Source organism: Ixodes scapularis, unplaced genomic scaffold (assembly GCF_016920785.2).
Source record: "Ixodes scapularis isolate PalLabHiFi unplaced genomic scaffold, ASM1692078v2 PGA_scaffold8__174_contigs__length_109621045, whole genome shotgun sequence".
Lineage (NCBI taxonomy): Eukaryota > Metazoa > Arthropoda > Arachnida > Ixodida > Ixodidae > Ixodes > Ixodes scapularis.
The window spans coordinates 100,284,804-100,294,179 of record NW_024609883.1 but is presented as its reverse complement, the minus strand read 5'-3'; positions in this window follow the sequence as shown (position 1 = coordinate 100,294,179).

The following is a 9,376-nucleotide window of genomic DNA, read 5'->3' as shown; positions in this document are numbered from 1 at the left end:
ATTTGCATGCTGAAGTAGTAGTGGAGCAACTGGGCAATTGTTTCTTCTTTGTGTTCAGCGCATGGAAACGTTATTGTGCATGTGTCAAGGACACTGTCGATTTTGTCTTAGTAGACAGTCTTGTAACTTTTATTTTGCACGAAGAACTGTTCCGCTTTCTTCAGTAGCTGGAAAAGGTTCTTGTTGGGGTGTGTAAGGCCTCCTCTGTTCTTCACGTTTGTCAGTGCTGCTTTAGTAGAAGTGTTATTGTCAAGGCTGAAAGCGGATCGACATGCAGGGTAGCGTGTAGCTTTTTTTTTTATTTTCACGCTCAAAAACCCAGTCACATAATATAGCAAGCAGTCCAACGGCCTTGTTTTCTTGAACTTTTCTGTTCAGACATCTTCGCATTCCCATTCTTCGACAGAAATTAGACTGTCAAGCTTGGTCTTCACTTGGTCAACGAGGTGAGGAGACTAGGTAGTAACTTGCGATCGGCCCTTGGGATCGCACGACGCCACTGCTACAGGCGAGCGTCATTCGATGGAGCTTTAAACAAGGACACTCGCTCTGCGCAGTTCCGGTACCCCGAATTGCAGTTGGGAATGAAGCACGTCTTTCCCGTCCTTATAGCATAACTTCTTTGGGTTAATGCTCATCTTCGTGCACGATGGTGGCACCGATGATTGACACAGCACCAAAGCAACACATGAGGCCAGCCACTGACCGCACACCACCACCACCACACCGCGAAGAAGGCGAGCAAGCTACGCCCCCGACTCCGTGGCCGCCGAAGAGAGACCTCATACCCACGGTGCTTAAAGCCCCTCGATGTGTTTACGTGTCTTGCAAGTAGCGCCAAATGCGCGAGTGCACGAGGCCCATGTCTCGAGCGGCCCTTGGAAGCAAATGGCGGTGCAGCACTGAAATGAGCGGCCCTTGGAAGCGAATGGCGGCGGAGCACGCGCTCGCGGCACGTGTCCCGCGCGTTTCCACAACAATGGTTGGCGGTACTTGTAAAAAAGGCCTTCGTCAAGGGGCTTTAACGGTGCTCACACTTCAGCGGCCTCCGCGGCGCCACGGAACAACTACACTTCGTTTCACCCTACGTTGTACCGCAGCGAAGGCTAGAAGCGCGAGCTCATAGCGTTGGCAGCTGCTCTTAAGTCACGAGAGCTTGTGCCGCCGGGATGTGCCCCAGAGTAAGGAGCTCGCGCTTGTAGCCTTTCCTGCGGTACATAATAAGGTGAACAGAGTATACTCCTAGTTCCGAACACGATCTGGTCGCTCGCTCCCCGCGGGGAGAGCGGCCAGAGTCACCACCTAAATGTATTTCTTCCACCGTGGTCTAAACAAATGTTTCGGCATCGTCATTCGCTGAGCTGCCTCCGTAAGTTGTTCTGATTGGTTCTTTGAGTGTTGTGCGTGAAAGTAGACGCACAGACTTTTTTTTAGAGTGATGCTGTGCTTTTTAAGCATAATATTGAACTTGTCGTCGCAATTTATAGTAAGTAGCCAGGGTAGCAACTTTACTGAAACGTTTATTTAGTGAACCATACTCTGGCCTGTTGACTCTCATATGGCATACTGAAGGGAAAGGGGAGTTTAGTGCTGACGATGGGTACGATGTATCATTCAGTCCCGGATGACCAGAGGTAGAAGGTGATTGATAAAAATATTAGTGTTCGATCAGCAGGCACTGATATCCTCGGGTTAGTACATTTTTGTAGGGTCGTCGGTCGGAGGGGCGGTGGTAGACTGTTGATCGCCGCCACCCGTTCGTGAGATGTTCCCGGACAGAACCATAGCAGGTGATAGCAAGTCGCGGGGAAGCCACAGTGCGTGCAATTCGGTTCAGGACTTGTGTCCTGCTGGTCCGTTGGCCTGCGGAACCTGGCACGCTAAACGGGGGTCGCCATGCAGCGACTCTGTAGACTGTGCAGGACCAATTGGTCACATCGTGGAAGCCCTCGTGGGATTCGGGGGGGGGGGGGGGGGGGGGGGCTTTGGAAGGTAGGAACGCGGAGAAACGTTCTTTCCGGACTTTCTCTTTTTTCTTTTTCAGCTCCTTTAGGTTAAAGACTGCGCCATTCACGTGCATTTGCTTTTCTTCCATCATCTGTTTTAGTTTCAATATTATCAAGCGCGTTTATCTTGCATCTACGCAGCGCAGCAGACCTTCAAAATAATTGTAAAAGCCTGGAGGTAATGATAAATTGCGTTTCTGGCTGCAGGTTGCCGTAAAAACACATTTGTTTGTAGGATTCACTTTGTAGAATTTGCTTGTAGGATTCACGACGGGGACGACGGTCCATTGACGGCTCCATCGCCTCAAGCCCGGTTCGCCACGCAGTTCATCACACAGCCACCTTACTACGTCTTTCGAGAGGCGATAGTGTGGTTTAAAATCAACGTCGTCCATGTCAAGCACATTGGCGTGGCTTAAATAGGTACGCTGACGGCGAAACACGAACAAATACGCTGCCATTTTGGACGCTTCTCCCTCATCTCGCGCCCAACTCGCCCTAACTCGCCTAGGTAGGAGCCGGCAAGCTTTTCCTATCCGCGGCGGCTTTCGCCACATCATAATGACGACACAGCATCTCGCCGCGAGTTCCAAATATGCCACTCTCTAACCGCCACAAACCCTCCGTTCTGAAGTCACGATCTAGGGAGTGACGGCGCGTGTCGTCATGTACGGCGCCGACCAATCGCGACGGGTGGCGAGTTCGGCGGAGAATTCGCCTTGATGCCGAGCTTAGCCCCCCAGGAATGCACGCGATGATGATCGATTGTCGGGCACCTGGCTCGTGTGAGGAAGCAGTTGAAATTGGAAGCCTGCCAAAGCCACCTTCACGAGCATTCTGCACGCACTTGAACTCATGGCGAACCAGTCGGGACCACATGCTTGTAAATGTGCATACACGCGGACGTTTTGTGGCTATGCAGTCACAGCTATTGGCGCACGTGTGTGTACGCACCTTCAGCGGCGCCCATGACAGCTGCGCGCTTGCGCTCTACACTTATTTTCAAAATGCCTCAGAAAGTTGTCTTTGAGTTTGTTTTGTCTTTTATAGAATGAAAAATGCGCAAAGCCGGAGCGTGCCTGAATGCTGAGATGCATTCTGGGAAACGGCTGTCCAAGAGTTTCCCTTTCCTTCGCTGTACAGCGACCGGCCGCGGACACCGCGGATCTCTGCCTCACACTCGATCGCGGCGTACCTCTTCGTAGTCTTGGTGGATTTCTCCAGGCGTGGACGGGGTGCGGTAAACATGTTTTTCTTTTTCTGGGTTTATCAGGCGTTGAGCTACTCAAAGACAAAAAAAAACGTATGACAATAGCCACAGTGAAAGAAGGAGATGATTGATGAATGGCAGATAAACTCAGCACATTGTCAAAACCCGAAGCTAATTTTGGTGTTGGCCGTCCTCGAAGTGCATCGAAGTTGAGAACGAGCACACGCACAGAGTTGATGCGAAAAGCTGCGTATGCCGATCGGCGGTGATTTAGGCTTCGTTGTGGCGACGTCGTCTATTTTCGCCTTGAAACTTTAACCGTCTAATAAGGTCACGATAAGAAAGGTAGGCATTCTGCATCACTTGCACATGCCGATTAATCCACGAAAGCAATGGCAGGGTACGCGAATGCTAGGGGGATCGGTGGCCAATTGGGCTCGCCCACACCAGCTCAGAGAACGTGGAGCGAAAGCTCGCGCGCAGAACCCAGGGATCCTGGTTTCAATCCCTACCCCTGCCCGTTTCGATCTGGATGAGCATCGTACCGGCGTGCGGTCGTGTATCACTATACTGCGTGGTGCACTTTAAAGACCCCCAGGCTAGCGGTTCTACTGCACTGGCTAAATTACGCATCTACAGCGAGTGACTCGTCGCAACTTGGAAATGGCTGACCAACCAAACGCTGTATAAATATCCACACAACACCAATTATTTATTACGCGTACGCTACGGTGACGTGTTAGGTACGATACGATATGACGCCGCGATACGACTGTTGAAACAAAAACTGAGCTCTTCGTTGACATTCGTTTTTTAGATCGCCCTTCAGCTGCTAGGGTCGCTCCGGCGTTGCACATTGTAAGTATCTTGATAAAATTCCCACATCGGGCCCATTTCCCGTTATCTTAGGGAATGACATATTCAATGGGCGAGCCTCACGAAGAAACAAAGAAAAAGAGTGCGCGACTTGTCAGTGAAAACAAAACTACAGTAACGAGGCACGGTGCACATATAAAGCTTTATTTCTTTTGAGAAATTACCATTTCTTTTTGGCATTTGTGCGTTACACCGGATAAGATTTCGTGCGATTGCCATATAAACTCTATTATCTTCAGTAGCTCACGGCTGCTGTACGCGGAACAAAATTGAGGACCGTTCTTTGTTTATTCAATTATTTGGCAAATGAAGGCATCTGTTACTCGGCTTCGCTGGACATGGACCTGAAAAAGTAAATGATCATGTCAACGTAATTGTAAATATATCGCATCTAAAAACAGAAGCAGAAATAATTATTTCAACTAGAAACAATTCTGTGTTTTACATTGGCCATATATTTAGTTTTAGAAATACCCAAACATAGACTTCGGAGTATAATTGTTTGTTTTAAAGCTGATCTATTCTCAAGTTATAATAGGCAATCACGATTGGCCGCAGTTACACAGCAGTGCCAACTGTAACTGAGCCGCTAACGACAGCTGAACAACTGAGCTCGCCTACACCAGTTAACTGACCAGAATTCCGCTCAGTTCAAGGTGGCAGATTCTGCGACGTCGCCAACGAAGGCCAGCGTTAGAGACTTTCTTACTCTTTCGGAATGCAGGGGATGTATTCAGACAGATTCGGAATTTCGGGGATTGTAGAAGGGGGCATGTTCAGGGGTCGAAGTTGCCTTCATCATAGGGTGACTCTAAGTCCTGTTTTGGTCGCGACAGTCCCATTGTAGAGGCTCATTCCTGTCGTCCTTTCATTTTGTCCCAATGAAGTTTCGTGAGCCGTTTTGTGGGAATGTGTATAGTTGCAAATAAAGTACTAGGTGAGTGGAAGAAAACCGAAGAATGTTTACTTGTTACAGACGTTTTTTTTTTTCCATAAACATGTAAACATACTTTGAAAATGGTGCACGGCTTCCACACCGGTACAGTTTTGAGCTCTTGTTGCTGTTAACTTTGTTGATATGTTTAGTTTGCACAGACGTCTGTACGTGAGAGGGGTGGGAACAATGGTACGGGAAGAAATAAATGGTTCCAGAAAAAAATAATACTTTAAACACTGCAATGTTTTCCACACTTCTTTTTTGCGTTTCTTTTTTTTGCCGCGCGAGCGATGTAGCAGTTTAGAAATCACATGCAGAATCGCACTATGTGAATGAGACATACCCTAGAACGAGCCTGGTTGAGGCAAATGTGAAAAAATGACCGAAACAGGCAATAAATTGGAATAACAAAAATTTCCAAATTAGGGTTATTGGGACTGGTATTTATTATTTATATGACAAATCACCTTCCCCTGAAAGCAATGGGCGGGACCTCCACTGCCAGTCAGCTTTCGTTCACAAGAAATAGAGGCAGACCTTTTCTTTTCGCACTGTCCTGCACCCTGCCTCCCCCCCCCCCCCCCCCCCCGCTTTCTTTCCTTCTGCTTTGTTTTCTACACTGAGGATTATGGTCACCCTACGAATTCATAACGATCCTGACAGATCGCGGAACCCACCGCGACCACGGCAACCTAATTAGATTAGCTCACTTTTGCCCGACTCCCACTAGAGCGGCAAACAGAATCAAACAACAGCGACAGCCTCAAACTAGAATATTTCGGGATTTCACAGGCTTTAGAGAATAAAGGAGGCTATGCTCAAACACGAGCATCCTGCACGCGAGGGCATTGTTGGCAGGCTTGCAATCACTCGTGATTACTTCACGAGCACCGAACGACTGAACGCCTCGCGAAGGCACTAGCGGGGAATAATGAAATGCGAAGAGAGGAGGGCGTGGCTCGTGCAAGCAGAGTCTGTCAACAGTTCCGCTCCCCCTCTGGCCCCACGGCACGCCTCCCATATTTCAACGCGCCCACTGCGTATTCTTTAATGAAACTTTTAAGTCACGGCTAGCGTCTAATTGGGTCGAGCGACCATTTTCCAACTACATTATGTACCAGGAAAAAAAAGTGAAGTAAAACATTTAAGTTCATTAGCTAACTAATTAACCAATTTATCCTTTTTTCTAGTTTTACCCATGATCTCTAGTTAACACAAAGCGACATATTAACTTTTTGGCATCGTCCCACAAATCATTCTGGACCCTCTAGAGAAAACACCGTGTATAGTGATCCTATTCAGAGTCTCATATAGAACGTTTATTTCTGTTCTGTAAAAAAAAAAAAAAAAATAATAATAATTGCATTTTACAGTTAACTACCAGAAAAAATTGTTTAGAAAAGTCCTACCTATGTGCGGCCCTGAGAACATTTTGGCAGCCTGAGAGTGGCAGCCATGACTTCATCAAGAGTCTAGAGCAAACTATTCGCAGCTCTCTGAGGCTTCTCACAAGATACATAGCCATGAAACATCTACGTTTCTTGGCTAAGAGGCTCATCCGCCTCTTGGAGGATCTTTTTCAAGTTCCTCCTAATATAACTCTGACTAGATCTATGTCTAGTTTGAAGCTCTATGCCCGGTGGCTCTCATGAAAATTCTTTCAGAACTTTAATTTTTGCCGTAGGTAAACTGTGGCGGCTATAAAACTCATCAAAAGAATAAAACTGACATGCAGTGGGTATTGTTGACACCGTTATTCATTATATGATAATATTTTCAAACTACAAAAGAAAATAGAGAAATGAAAGCTTTTCTTACCTCCGTAAAGCTGACTGAGACATCGGTGTTTTCCTGTCCTAAACAGAAACTAAAATCGCTCTAGCAATGAACCTATCTGCTGCGCACCACAACTCCCCAATCCTAGTCTACAATACATATATATAAAGAGACTCAGCGATCACCTCTGAGGCAGGGGCAGTGAGCAGTATAGGTTCCACCCTTGACTTGGTCTTCTGAGCACTGCTGTCCGGGTCCGCCTTTAGGTTGACAGGTGGCCCAAGCACCATCATTATTGTGTGTTTGTAAACAGCACAAGCCGCTCTGGCACTTTCTGTAGTTGCCACACGCTTCACCCACTCCTCCAGGAGAGGAAGTAGGATGTGGAAAAGGTAAGACCGGTTTCTGGTCCTGAAAAACGTAACACGTAAGACCGATACGTATGGGGTTTAGAATATCCTAGGGCAGAACTCTGCATAAAGGTATATCAAAATGGAATGTGTTATGCATACATACCTGACTCCTACCTACACTTATTGTAACACATTCCGGTTACAGAAGAGGGTCACACAAGTGCGACATCAGCGTTCTGCTGGGATTCGCCTCTTCCTGGCCGAACGGGAGCCCCAGTCGAACGCTGACATAACACTCGCGTCCAATGTGTGCCCGAGCTGGCCTCCGGCACGTGACGAGAGAAAAAGAAAAAAAAAAGTAAACGTGAAAACAAATTGCAAACGAGCACCCAGGGTGCGCTGTGATCGACGGCTGTTTCTGCTGCGTTGTGGAACGGCATGTTGACAGAGATATGCCCTCAGACAGTGTGCTGCAAAGTGATTGATACGGGTTCTTTCTAGTGCTGGGCGTCGATTAAAGACGTTCAGCCTTTCCACTCTCGTGAATAAGGAAGACCAGCGGAGCTGTACTCGACACACCTCGTCGTCGTCTGTTTTTCGCGCTGTTTGCTACGATGAATTCCCACCAATGCGCCCAACTATCCACTCTTCTATTATAGCTGGAAAGGTTGGCGCCATCAAAGAGCGACGGGGGAAACCATACTGGTTGCGTGCTTGCAGCCGTCGCTTATAGATGGCGGTAGCTGTCCAGGTAGGCTTGTGTTGACATACCGGACACGATCCTGGGGAACCTAGCCCTTAACAACTCCGCTGTAAAATTTTAACCCGATTAATGGCCAAATTTCATTCGTATAACTAATCAATTAATCGGCCTCGTTTATTTAATGCATAGCCTATTTTTAGAAGTAAAAATGACATATTTTCAGCTTCTGCTCAATGTGTAATAAACAGCGAAAAATACAATTTCGATTATGAATCAATTGCGATACGTAGTTGAGAGCACTTCAAAGACACTCACACTTACAGACTATTACTTCAGCTGCATGAGGCAGAGAGGTACGTTTATATTTTCCGCAGGAGTGGCCTTCTTTCATTGTTCACAATTGTCCCTGCAGCCCTCAACGGACGACGTCGAAGGGGCCCGGACAAGTGAAACCTTCTGCACTTGTCTGGAGTTACAAATCTTTCAATTGCAGTTTACTTTAGGTTAAACTTTTCACCTAAAGCGACTCTGTAAGATGTTGCATGTTGGAGCACACAGGGACGAACTGTATTGTTTGACTGAAACGCCCTTTCAGAAGTGGCATGCCCGCGACCGCAACTAGGCTAGAGGTGAAAGTACGTATACCCGAGTAAAAAAAATGAAAAAAAAAGAACGAAGAATCCAGTGTCCGATTACAACTGAAAATAGAGTGCCATTTGGTCAGGGTTAGTATTGATGTTCCCTGTGTATTGTTAATTATTGAACAACGTTTTAATTGCTGCAAGTGTTCCTAGATTTCCATTTCTTCCTTTATCAATTGCGTTGAATCGGTATGAGATTTGTGCTGTTCGCGTTCGCGATTTCACTTAAATCCGATTTCAAGGACCCTTACCGATAGTTTGTTGAACGAATGGTTTTGGAGGCTTAGCTTTACGCGCAATTATTACCGAAGATGTCATCGCAGAGCCTGTTCCGACCGTTTATGAGCCATTGTACTCCCCGCAGTGTCGAAGATCTCCGGTACGCCTCTTTCGGCATTGAACCCCGCCACCCTACTCATGGGAACGCATTCAAGCCAAGTTATCTCGCCCTATACTGAGCCCCTGACTCTGCTGCCATATTGGTGCTTTGTTCTATATATCTTTTTCCTTTTCTGACGTCGCATCTTTCTCGCCCTATTGGCCTCTTACTGCTCTGCGCAGTCTGCTGTCCTCACATCTATGACGTCTCTTGACAATGCCGAGCCTCTCTGCAAAACTGGCGCAATATATTCAGTAAACTTTCCTGTAACTCCGAAGGTATCTTTGACTTATATATATATAATACATGTGGTGATCGAGAGACAACACACATATGAAAAGAAGCGGAGTTTCAGACTGTCTATTGACTCTAAAAATTGCTTACGTCGAAGTTCGGGCCGACCACTTGAATAATCAATGGTTCAATAGTCTTCTTTTACGTCGCAAAACATCTCGCTTACACCTTCTCTACAATTTTTTTTTTAATCCTAACGTT